The sequence below is a fragment of the Eretmochelys imbricata genome, chromosome 1, assembly GCF_965152235.1.
Source record: "Eretmochelys imbricata isolate rEreImb1 chromosome 1, rEreImb1.hap1, whole genome shotgun sequence".
NCBI classification, from domain to species: domain Eukaryota; kingdom Metazoa; phylum Chordata; order Testudines; family Cheloniidae; genus Eretmochelys; species Eretmochelys imbricata.
Window position 1 is genome coordinate 360,653,910 of NC_135572.1, and position 13,599 is coordinate 360,667,508.

The following is a 13,599-nucleotide window of genomic DNA, read 5'->3' on the forward strand; positions in this document are numbered from 1 at the left end:
TATCCTGCCATCCCAATAAAGCCTTGGACCTGCTTTTTGGTGTGAGGAACGGGCCAGTTTCTGATCACCTCCACCTTAGCTGGTTCCGGCTTTAGGCGGCCGCTCCCCACCTGATGGCCCAGGTAAGATACTTCAGCCATCCCCACCTTGCACTTCTCCCTTTTACAGTCAGCCCAGCACCCTGGAGTCGGTCCAGCACTTGTCTAACCTGGGACACGTGGTCCTCCCAGGTCTGGCTAAAGACACAGATGTCATCAATATACGCCACGGCAAAACTCTCCATCCCCCTCAGTAGCTGATCCACCAGGAGCTGGAAGGTGGCCGGCGCTCCCTTGAGGACAAAAGGCATGGTCAGGAACTCATCGAGCCCCAGAGGGGTGATAAAGGCCGATTTCAGTCGGGCATCTGCATCCAGCGGCACTTGCCAGTAGCCCTTTGTAAGGTCCATGGTGGTAAGGTATCGAGCTCCTCCCAATTTGTCTAGGAGCTCGTCCGGCCTGGGCATGGGGTAGGCATCAGATGCAGTGATGGCACTGAGCTTCCGATAGGCCACACAGAACTGGATCGACCCGTCCTTTTTGGGGACCAGCACCACCGGCGAGGCCCAAGGGCTGGCTGATGGCTGGATAACCCCCAAAGCCAGCATGTCTGGGATCTCTCTTTCCAGGTCCTGAGCAGTTTTCCCTGTGACTCGGAACGGGGAGCATCTTATCGGCGGGTGTGACCCTGTCTGCACCTGGTGGACAGTCAGATTAGTGTGTCCAGGCTGGCTGGAAAACAGCTGTCGGTACGGATGCAGCACCCCCCTGACCTCAGCTTGCTAAGCAGGGGTTAGCTGATCCGAGAGGGGAATTGTTTCCAGGGGGGAACCAGCTCTGGTCCCAGGGAATAGATCTACTAAAGGGTCATCTCCCTGCTCCTCCCAATGTCCACACACGGCCAACACCACATTCCCCCTGGCACAGTATGGCTTCATCATATTCACATGGTACACCCGGCGGAGGTGTGCCCAGTTAGACAGCTCCACCACATAGTTTACCTCATTGAGCTGCTTGACAACCTTGAAAGGGCCCTTCCAGGCGGCCTGTAGTTTGTTCTTTCTCACGGGGATGAGAACCATCACCGGATCCCCGGTGGCGTAGGCACGGGCCCGCGCCGTGCGGTCATACCAGACCTTCTGCTTCTTCTGGGCTCTGGCCAGATTCTCCCTGGCCAGGCCCATGAGTTCAGCCAGTCTCTCTCGGAAGATCAGGACATACTCCACCACTGACTCTCCATCGGGAGTGGCCTTCCCCTCCCATTCGTCTCTCATCAGGTCCAGGGGGCCCCTCACCCTCCTTCCATATAACAGTTCAAAAGGCAAAAATCCGGTAGACTCCTGGGGCACCTCCCTGTACGCGAACAGCAGGTGAGGTAAGTACTTGTCCCAATCCTGCGGGTGCTGGTTCATAAAGGTTTTCAGCATCATCTTTAGCGTCCCGCTAAACCTCTCCACCAGCCCATTGGACGTGGGGTGATAAGCTGACGCCCAGTTGTGCCGGACCCCACATTTCTCCCATAAGCACCGAAGCAGGGCCGACATGAAGTTGGACCCTTGGTCTGTCAAGACTTCCTTGGGGAACCCCACTCAGCTGAAAATGGTCAGGAGCGCATCTGCCACGGTGTCGGCTTCAATGGAAGCTAAAGGCACTGCCTCGGGGTAGCGGGTGGCAAAATCTACCACCACCAGAATGTATTTCTTCCCCGACCGGGTCGTCTTGCTGCGAGGTCCCACTATGTCCATGGCCACCTTCTGGAAAGGCTCCTCTATGATAGGCAAAGGTTTCAAAGGCGCTTTCCCCTTGTCCCGGGCCTTCCCCACCCACTGACAGGGGTCACAGGATCCGCAATACTGCCAGACCGTGGTAAAGACCCCGTGTCACGGAGTGTGGGGGAGTCCAGGCCCTGCACCCCTCTTCCTGGGATTCACTGAGACTCTCCGCCAGCCAGTAAAACAGAAGGTTTATTGGACAACAGGAACACAGTCCAAAACAGAGCTTGTGGGTACACCCAGGACCCCTCAATCAAGTCCTTCTGGGGGAGCAGGGAACTTAGACCCCAGCTCTGGGGTTCCCTGCATTCCTCCACCCAGCCCCAAACTGAAACTAAACTCCCCCAGCAGGTTTCCTGCTGCAGCCTCCGTCCACATTCCTGGGCAGAGGTGTTACCTCTCCCTCCCCCTCCTGGCTCAGGTGACAGGCTCTCAGGTCTCCCATCCCCAGGGCACATTCCCAGGTCAACACTGCCCCCTCCCACTGAGTCACATCGTCACACCCTGGGGCAGTAAAAGTTCTGTAGCAACCTCTGCCGGGTGCGCCGGATTCCATGGTGCCCTGCAAGGGGGATGTCATGGGCCAGGTACAGGAGCTTGCGGCGATACTTCTGGGGGACCACCAGCTGCCTCCTGATCCCACAGGACTCCACTTCCCTTGTGGGAGCCCATTCTCGGTACAGGAACCCCTTCTCCCACAGGAACCTCTCCTGGCAGCCTCTCGCCATGGTCCGTCCCACACTGAGGTCGGCCAGGTCCCTGAGCTTCGGCAAGGAGGGATCTTTCCTCAACTCGGCCTGGAACTCAGCGGCTGGGGAAGGGATGGGGCCCGGTTCCCCCTCAGTGGCCAGGTCTAAGGCCTCCGCCTCTCTGAGCCGTGCCCCTCGGCGCTCCCTCCGCACCAGGGAAGAGTCCTGAGCCTCCGGTGCGGTACCCTCCCCGAGGTCAGGGCGCAGTGCCCCTCGCCGGCTCTGGCTACGGGTCACAACCAGGGCGGTCTGGGGCTTGCTTGGCCAGTCCTCTAGGTCTCCCCCCATCAAAACCTCAGTGGACAAATGGTGGTGCACCCCTACGTCCTTGGGGCTCCTTGGCCCCCCATTTCAGGTGTACCCTTGCCATGGGCACCTTGAATGGGGTCCCACCCACCCCCGTCAGGTAGGTGTTGGGCACCACCCGATCTAGGGCCACCACCTCGGGCCGGGCCAGCGTCACCTCCATGCCCTTATCCCAGTATCCATTGACCTTCCTCCCATCCACCTCCAGGGGAACAAGGCACTGTCTCTGGAGGGACAACCCCGCGCCCACCCTGTAAACCGAGAACCCTAAGTCCAGAGCATCCAGCCCTCTGGCAGAGCTGGCTGGGGGTACTCTTCCCTCCGGAGCAGGTGGTAAGCTGGCAGCCCCCCTTGCCTGCACCGTCTGCCCCTCGTCCAGCTGGGTCCCTACCCAGTTAACCCTGGGTAGGTTGGGTCTGCTCAGTCTGTCCCTGAGCCTGGGGCACTGCGTCCGTACGTAGCCTCTCTGGTCACAATGATAGCAGCTCAGGTCACGTTGGTCCCCTCGAGCGGGTCAGAGGGGCCCGACGCCAGGCGTTCCCCTTGGGAGGGGATGTGACAAAGTGGGACTGTTCTTAATGTTTCCTCTGAATAGTGTGGGGTGCCTCAGTTTTCCCTAGGCAGTTCTTAAGTATCTAGGTGGTGGGGTAAGGGTGTATGATCACTGCAGAGCCCTAGAGGGCAGGGGTGTGCAGGGGTCTGGACACAGAGAATGGCCGACACCCGGTTTCCTGGCCACTGATGGCCTGGGCCCTTCCCCCCTGCAAGGTGAGAGCTAAAGGGTTGGAGAACAAAGGAATCAGGTGACCTCCTGGCCCAGGAAAGGAACAAAAAGCGCAGAGGAGGAGGGGCTGGAGGGAGTTTCAGTTTGGGGCTGGCTGGGACATGGAGTGAAGTGCAGACGTGGTTGTCTGACTCACTGCCCCCCAAAATGGACCCAGCTGAGGGATCCTGTTCTCTGCACCTGCAAGCTCTGTTTTAGACCATGTTCCTGTCATCTAATAAACCTCTGTTTTACTGGCTGGCTGAGAGTCACGCCTGACTGCAAAGTTGGGGTGCAGGACCCTCTGGCTTCCCCAGGAGCCCTGCCTGAGCGGACTCGCTGTGGGAAGCGCACAGAGGGGCAGAGGATGCTGAATGCTCCGAGGTCAGACCCAGGAAGGTGGAAGCTGTGTGAGCTGCGTGTCCTGAAGACAGGCTGCTCACAGAAAGGCGACTGCCCCAGAGTCCTGACTTGCACACAAGACAGCCCCAGCAATGAACCCAGTAAACTTAGGGAAACCCAGCAGCATGCGTTTCCAGTGAGGTTCCTCAGCTCCACCCCCAAACACAGGGAAGAGGGGTACCAGAGGTGCCAGCATGGAGCTGGCTGGAGAGAGGGGCTCCAAGTGTTGAAGGGTCACTAGCTCACACTCAGCACCTCCTGCACTCAGTTCGTCCCTGGAGGCAATCCACGCTTACCACACAAATGGGTGGGTACCTCATGGGGTAAACTGCAGCTCAGCCCCAACTGCACATCCGGATCCACCCAGTGCATTGAGGCCTCAATGCACTTGGGAGACATCTGCTTGAAACAAACAATGCAGATCATTTGGAGACAAGTGGAGCAGATTATCTGCTTCAGGAAAGCTGGGTCTCTATCAGCGGGCAGCAGCTTTGATACAGCACACCTTTGATGCAAATCTTTCAAAGCAATCGAAGGCAGCTGCAGGCTGGGCTGAAAGCAACACTTAGGGGAAGAAGGGAGATTCCAGAAGGGATCTGAATCACAGACCCATAGGGCTAGAAGGGACCGCAACTGGATGCAATACTCCAGATGTGGCCTCACCAGTGCCGAATAGAGGGGAATAATCACTTCCCTCCATCGGCTGGCAATGCTCCTACTAATGCAGCCCAAAATGCCGTTAACCTTCTTGGCAACAAGGGCACACTGCTGACTCATAACCAGCTTCTCGTCCACTGTAATCCCTAGGTCCTTTCTGCAGAACTGCTGCTTAGCCAGTCGGTCCCTAGTCTGTAGCAGTGCATTGGGTTCTTCCGTTCTAAGTGCAGGACTCTGCACTTGTCCTTGTTGAACCTCATCAGATTTCTTTTGGCCCAATCCTTCAATTAGTCTAGGTCACTCTGGACCCTATCCCTGCCTTCCATCGTATTTACCTCTCCCCCAAGCTTAGAGTCATCCGTGAACTTGCTGAGGGTGCAATCCATCCCATCATCCAGATCATTAATGAAGATGTTGAACAAAAGCGGCCCCAGGACCGACCACTGGGGTACTCCGCATGATACCAGCTGCCAACTAGACATCGAGCCTTTGATCACTACCCATCGATCCCGACAATCTATCCAACTTGCTATCCACCTCACAGTCCATTCATCCAATCCATACTTTTTTAACTTGCTGGCAAGAACACTGTGGGAGACCGTATCAAAAGCTTTGTTAAAATCAAGGTATATCACATACAGCGCTTTCCCCATATCCACAGAGCCAGTTATCTCATCACAGAAGGCAATCAGGTTGGTCAGGCATGACTTGCCCTTGGTGAATCCATGTTGACTGTTCCTGATCACCTTCGTCTCCTCCAAGTGCTTCAGAATGGATTGCTTGACGACCTGCTCCATGATTTTTCCAGGGACTGAAGTGAGGCTCACCGGTCTGTAGTTCCCTGTAGTCTCCTTCTTCCCTCTTTTAAAGGTGGGCACTATAATTGCCTTTTTCCAATCGTCTTGGACCTCCCCGGATCGCCGCGAGTTTTCAAAGATAATGGCCAATGGCTCAGCAATCACATCAGCCAACTCCCTCAGCACCTTCGGATGCATTAGATCTGGACCCATGGACTTGTTCATAACCAGCTTTTCTAAACAGTCCTTAACCTGTTCTTTCACCACTGAGGGCTGCTCACCTCCTCCCCATACCGTGCTGCTCAGTGCAGCAGTCTGGGAGCTGACCTTGTCTGTGAAGACCGAGGCAAAAAAAGCAGTGAGTACTTCAGTGATCAACTCTAACTGACAGATCCTTTTCAGCAGTGCTCCCACTTAGCCCGTTATTCCTCATTTTTTAGCTGTGCATTTGATTTTCCCCTCCTACATGAAGTACTTTGCACTTATCTTTACTGAATTTCATCTTATTGGTCTCAGACCAATTCTTCAATTTGTCAAGGTCACTTAGAATTCTAATCCTGTTCTCTGAAGTACTCACAACCCCTCCAAGCTTGGTGTCATCTGCAAATTTTATAAACAATACTTTCCACTCCATTATCCGGCCAATGGGAGCTGCAGGAAGCAGCACAGGCCACAGGGATGTGCTGGCCACTGCTTCCCTCAGCTCCCTTTGGCTGGGAACGGCAAACTATGGCCACTGGAAGCTACGGGCGGCCATGCAAATGTAAACACACCGTCTGGAAGCCCACAGTGGATTACCCTGACGGGCTGCGCGCGGCCCGCGGTCTTCAGGTTGCCCACCACTGCTCTAGGTGCTTACAAAATGATTGTTTAATAATTTATTCCAGTATGTCGCCAGGTACAGAAGTCAGGGTTCACCAGCCTCTAAGTCCCAGCATCTTCTTTGTTCCCCTTTTTAAAGACAGGTACTATGTTTGCCCTCTCCAGGCCTCTGGAACCAAATCCATTCTCAATCAGGTCTCAAAGATAACCACTAATGGTGCCAAGATTGCTTCAGCTAGTTCCTTAAGTATCCCAGGGTGAATTTCATTAGGCAGTGCTGACTTGAATATTTCTAACTTAAGTAAATACTCTTTAACTGGTTCTTTCCCTACCTTAGCGTGTATTCCTTCCCCTTTGTTAATATTAATTGTATTGAGGGACTGGTCACCATCAACCCTCTTAGTGAAGACCAAAGCAAAACAGGCATTAAACACCTCAGCCTTCTTGATGTCATCAGTTATTAGCTCTTCTTTTCATAGAATCATAGAATCATAGAATATCAGGGTTGGAAGGGACCTCAGGAGGTCATCTAGTCCTCCTCACTAAGTAGGGGACTTGCACTTTCCTTCATTTTTCTCTTGCTCCTAATATATTTAAAGAACCTCTTCTTATTGCCTTTTATATCCCTTGCCTGGGTGTAACTCATTTTGTGCCTTAGCCTTTCTGATTTTGTCCCTACATGCTTGTGCTGTTCTTTGATACTCCTCTGCAATTCATTCATGCTTTTTGTAGCAGTAGTTTTTAAATTTCAGGTCATTAAAGAGCTCCTGATAGGATGCATAGTACGTGGCTAATGTGGCTCTGACTTTCCTTCACATAGGGATAGTTTGTAGTTGTACCTTTAATATTGTCTCCGTGAGAAACTGCCAGCTCCTCTGAATTCCTTTTTCCCTTAGTTTTTTCTTCCCACAGGACCATATCTACACGTACCAGTTCTCGGAGACTGCTGAAGTTGGCTTTTTTTGAAGCTGATTGTCCTCATTCTGTTGCTCTCACACTAATGGAGGCATGATCCACTACCTGTGAATGAGGCCCCAGCCCTCCTGGCTGGTTATTGAGACCCATGAGCCATTTGTTTCTCTTCTGAGTGAAACAGCCAGTGCCTCATTCAGTGGAGGAATGTCTGGCAGTTATGTGACCATTATCACTGAAGCATCACACCCAGCTAACAAAGTATGTAACATCAAAACTTCTATTCCTCAGCAAGCTCACAGAGCAGGTAGCTAAAAGTTACCTTTAAGCCTAGCTAGCAGGTTCAATATACAGGATTCTGAGTAAACTGGATTCAGAGCAAATCATGGAGTCAGTACAGCACACAGAAAGAGCACACATGCAAGCCAAATATCTGACAACAAGTGGCACTGATGGTTTATCTCTTGCTGTCAATGGATGAAGGACAAGCAACGTTCTTCCATTCCTGAAGCGTATTGCAGCATTTGTCACTGTTGATCACGAGGTTCTACTCTCTCACCTGAAGGAGACAGCAGGAATCCAGAGGAATGCATCCAAATGTTCTGAATCCCTCCTAGAAGGACTCACCCCAAAGGAGAGCAAAAAGAAATTGCTCTTCTGCCACCTGGCCTTTTGCGTGCAGAGTCCCACAAAGATCAGTTCTCTCTCTGGTCCCATACCCCTACTGAGACAACATAGACTTAAATGCCAACAATGCAGGGTAACACACAGCTCTCTCTGTCCTACAGAACATATGACAATATCACGGCCACACACTGTTCGGCTGAGTTCAGCTTCTGCAGAACTGACTGAAGTTAAACTGTAGCATGTGACAGAGGGGAAAAATGATTTGAGGAGTTTGCAGCCCTGGTGCAGTCTCCCTGGATGAAAACTCACACCCACAGCTGGTTGTGAGGATATAGATATTCAGGCCTGTCTGTAAAGGCCTATACTCTAAGAATTTAGATGTATTCTTATCACTTAGCTCGTTGTAGAGGTATAAAAGAAAGGAAGAATCAAAATCACTGTCTGCCGGTGTAAGGGCCTTCTCTTACTGAGACAGTCTGAGGCCCTGTTCTTGGGCTAAGGCCTTTGGCTAAGCAGCAGAGGCAGCCCTAAGCTGGGAAGCGAACGGTCAGATCCTCACATTCCAAACGAGTCACACTGAAATAAGGTGCTATTGGGCTGTTAGGATACAATCCTGTCCTGATAATGCCTATCGGCTCCAGAGAAAGGGAAGTGCCTAGAAGATGTAAAAGGAAACTTAGTTTGATAGCATCCTGTCTAGCAAGAACTCACTTATCAACAGACACAGCTGGGAAACGCCTGTGTCTTTATAGATGTAGTTGTGAAATCCTCACTTCTGTATTGTTTTGTCATTATAGTTCCCACTTTGCTATTGTTTATTTGCATGGTCTCTGTCTGGTTCTGTGATTGTTTCTGTCTGCTGTATAATTAATTTTGCTGGGTGTAAACTAATTAAGGTGGTGGGATATAATTTGTTAAATAATCATGTTACAATATGTTAGGATTGGTTAGTTAAATTTCAGGAAAACGATTAGTTAAGGTATAGCTAAGCAGAACTCAAATTTTACTATATAGTCTGCAGTCAATCAGGAAGTGTGTGTGTGTGTGTGGGGGAAATCGGAATGGGGGTGGGGAAATTGGAATCATGTTTACCTAAGGACAGGAATGGGAACAGGGACAGAGGTGTAAGGCTCTGTGGTGTCAGAGCTGGGAAGGGGGAAACTAAGGAAGGAAACTGGAATCATGCTTGCTGGAAGTTCACCCCAATAAACATCGAATTGTTTGCACCTTTGGACTTCGGGTATTGTTGCTCTCTGTTCATGCAAGAAGGACCAGGGAAGTAAGTCGGTGAATGAATAAGCCCCCTAACACTGGTCAAGTCAGTCCATAGTTTAGAAGGCTACCAGATTCCTCACCGTCACTGAGCTCTCACATTGCCACACCTGTGAGTAGCATGTACCAGCTCTGCTTGGCGAGAAGGCTCTGTCCCACCCTTGAGAACAATGTGGTAGCCCTTCTCATCAGCAGCATGGATTGTCATGAACACATCAGACCTGCCCTCCATTCACGACACCGTCTCCCCAAAATCACCTCATCAAATGCAAGACTTCGGTTTCTATCTTCAAGAGATGAACAGAATGGGTCCAGGACACCTAAAAAATTGCCTGGAGCACCTCAACCTCCCACAACAACTACCACACAGGCACAATGTGACTGTCCACTGTAAAGGTGTTTGTGCAACAGACAGCACTTTCCGGGGGCTGGTCCAAGACCGTATAGAACTCACTCCCCCAGAACCACCTCCAATGTCCAACTCTCTGATTCAAGGGGAAGATGCACTTCTGTAACCTCACACTGTAACTGAAAAATTCACCTATCAGATAATTACTCCCCTCCCCCCGTCAGGGTTCCCTCCCCACTCTGAACTCTAGGGTACAGATGTGGGGACCCACATGAAAGACCCCCTAAGCTTATTTCTACCAGCTTAGGTTAAAAACTTCCCCAAGGCACAAATTCTTCCTTGTCCTTGGATGGTATCGCTGCCACCACCAAGTGAGTTAGACAAAGATTTAGGAAAAGGACCACTTGGAATTCCTGTTTCCCCAAAATATCCTCCCAAGCCCTTCACCCCCGTTCCTGGGGAGGGTTGAGAGTACACAAGGTCAGCACAGACCAGACCCTTGGGTTTTTAGGACACTAAAACCGCAATCAGATTCTTAAAAACAGAACTTTATTATAAAGAAAAAAAGTAAAAGAAGCACCTCTGTAAAATCAGGATAGAGGGTAATTTTACAGGGTAATAAGATTTAAAAGACAGAGGATTCCCCTCTACGCAAAACTTTAAAGTTACAAAAAAAAAGGAATAAACCTTCCTCTTAGCATAGGGAAAATTCACAAGCTAAAACAAAAGATACTCTAATGCATTTCCTTGCTATTACTTACTATTTCTGTAATTTTAGAGGTATCATTCAGTAGGAGCTGGATTACTTGCTTGGTCTCTCTCTTTGTCTTGGAGAGAACAACAAAGAGCACAAACAAAAACCTTCCCCCCACCCAGATTTGAAAGTATCTTCTTTCCCCATTGGGCCTTCTGGTCAGGTGCCAACTAGGTTAATGGAACTGATTAACCCTTTACAGGTAAAGGAGGGATTTTATGTTACCCTTAGCTGTATGTTTATGACACCCCAAAACCCTACAACAAGAACACTATATGCATGTTTCCCCAGGGACAGAAACTGAGAAGGAATCTGATGTGACACCTCACTTTATGGATTGCTGGAAGGTGCTCTACTGGGTGAGCTATAAGAATCTAGAAAGATGATAATGACCTTAGACAGAATTGTCCTGATGACCCAGGTGGTTAATCTTCCATATATCTTAATGCCAGAAAGGACCATTATGCTCATCTCGTCCGATCTCTTTCGTAAGACAGGCCACAGAATTTCGCAGAGTGATTCCTGCATCAAGCCCAAACTTCTAGTTGAGCTAGTGCAGATCTTTTAAAAAGACATCCAATCCTGATTTCAAGATTTCAAGAGAAGAATCCACCACATCCATAAATTAGTTGTTTAAAGGTTAGTTATACTCACTGTTAAAAAAAATGTACCTTTTTTCCAGTTTGAATTTATCTAATTTCAGCTTTCAGTCATTGGATATGGGTATGCCTTCGTCTGCTAAATTAACAAACCCTGTACTTTGCACATGAAAGTGAGTGGAATCCCTCTAGTTCAGCAGACCCATTGCAGCAACGTCAGATGTCATTTGTACAGGAAAGCAGTTCTGTGTAGGAGGCTATTCTTCACAGTAGTTTTAACAGGGATTGGACAGACAGGTTAATAAGAGGTTCTTAGCTATTTTCTGAAGAGATCAATACTCTTCTAGTGAGCATGCCCAATGGGGTAGGGATCTGGACGTGTGTTTGCTGTTGCTCTTGAAGTTAATCACAAGGCTGCGTTGGTTCAGTGGAAGAACTGTAGTCTGTTGGCTTTCAGAACTGCATTTCTGGCTGAGCCCTGATGTGAATGCCATCCCATATCAGAGCCATTTGTTCACAAAGGTGCTGCAGGACCATTGGCATAAAATATCTTGGCAGGGATTTGCTGAGGTGTTTAAAAAAATAAATGGAAGGCCCTTGTAACAGAAGCATCTTGTAAAACACAGGGCATGCTGTGTCACAGCCTCGCCGGAAAGCAAACCTACATCTCCTTCACATAGGTTAAGGAGGCTAACTGCTCTGAGATGGTGGTACTGTGAGGGTTGCTCTATGGCTCCAGAGATATTTTGTATCTTTGTTCAGTGTTTTGAGTCCCGTTATTTCTCTGAAGGTCTGATTCCATCGTTAGAGAGATAGAGTACAGCCCAAGAAACACTTGGGTACGGAAATATGCTCAATGACTTTTACAATATCTCCATGGCAAGGAAGGTGCCTGCCCACAAAAAAATACCGCCAGGTCAGGTATAGATCCATTGCTAGATGCAGATGGCAAAACTGTAAATAGTGATACAGAAAAGACAGAAATGTTCAAGAGATATTTCTGTTCTGTGCTTGGAACAAAGCCGGAGGATGTGTCCGTCCCATATGATGTTACGGATGGAATAAAAAGCTTACCATCTGCAACAACGGAGGACGTGAGGCAGCATCGGCTGAAACTGAACATTTCCAAACCAATGGGCGTGGACAACATCACCCCGAGGTAAAGGCACTAACTGCGGCACTCTCAGAATCCCTAATGCCAATTCTTAACAAATCCTGGAAAACGGGGGGAATTCCACCGACCTGGAGGTCAGCCAGCATAATTCCAATACTGTAAAAAGGTAAAAGGGAAACCATAGGGAACTACAGATCAGTTAGCCTGACATCCATCCTGGGTAAAATAGTGGAGAAGTTAACTCAGGACTCCATCAAAAGAGAACGGGAGGCTAGAAATGTATAATTACTGCCTATGTCAGTCAGCATAGTTTCATGGACGCGATGTCTTGTCAAACAAACCTGTTGTCTCTTTTTGGCAGGATTACAGTTCTGGTTGATAAAGGTCACTGTGTTGATACAATAAGCTTGGATTTCTCCAAGGCATTTGACTTATTACCACATGAGATTTTGATTAAAAAACTTGCATTATGTGGCACTAACAGGGTGCATATTAGATGGATTAAAAACGGTCTCACTGAGAGATCTCAAAACGGAAGGATAGGCTCCACCTAAACCAAATGGAACCAAATTGCAGACACTTAAACTTAAAAAGGTCGTAGAGCAGTTTTTAAACTAAGGGCTGGGGGAAAGTCGACAGGTGTGGAGGAGCACGTGGTTCGGACTGAGACATCCCTTAGGGGAGGATCTATTAATGGAGATTCTCTATGTCCTAGTAAGGAGGAGATGGAAGATGATAAAATACGGGTAGGGGCTGATGAGAAACATTCAAATGAAAAAGAGTCCCATTCAATTACATCATGTAATGGCAGACAGCTGAAAAGTGACAAGTTTTTAAAGTGCTTATATACCAATGCTAGAAGTCTAAATAATAAGATGGGTGAATGTGAATGCCTCGTATTAAATGAGAATATTGATATAATAGGCATCACAGAAACTTGGTGGAATGAGATTAATCAATGGGACACGGTAATACCAAGGTACTAAATATATCGGAAGGATAGAACAGGTTGTGCTGGTGGGGGAGTGGCACTATATGTGAAAGAAAGCGTAGAATCAAATGAAGTAAAATCTTAAATGAACCAAACTGTACCATAAAATCTCTATGGATAGTAATTCCATGCTCGAATAATAAGAATATAGCAGTAGAGATAAATTACCAACCACCTGACCAGGATGCTGACAGTGACTGTGAAATGCTCAGGGAGTTTAGAGAGGCTATAAAAATAAAAAACTCAATAATAATGGGGGATTTCAACTATCCCCATATTGACTGGGTCCATGTCACCTCAGGACGGGATGCAGAGATAAAGTTTCTTGACACCTTAAATGACTGCTTCTTGGAGCAGCTAGTGCTAGAATCCATGAGGGGAGGGGAAAGTCTTGATTTAGTCCTAAATGGAGCACAGGATCTGGTCCAAGAGGTGAATATAGCTGGACCGCTTGGTAACAGTGACCATAACATGATACAATTTAATATCCCTGTGGCGGGGAAAACACCACAGCAACCCAACACTGTAGCATTTAATTTCAGACAGGGGGACTACACAAAAATGAGGATGTTAAAAAGAAATTAAAAGGTACAACACCAAAATCCCTGAAAGCTGCCTGGAAATTTTTTAAAGACACCATAATAGAGGCTCAACTCAAATGCATACCCCAAATTA

General features: G+C 48.8%; 1 protein-coding gene across 1 annotated transcript in view; it reads right to left on the reverse strand.

Annotated features, from left to right (window-relative positions):
* Positions 1–13,599, reverse strand: part of SHANK3 (SH3 and multiple ankyrin repeat domains 3) — a 667,177-nt gene that overhangs the window by 113,210 nt on the left and 540,368 nt on the right. The gene's annotated exons all lie outside the window — the stretch shown is intronic.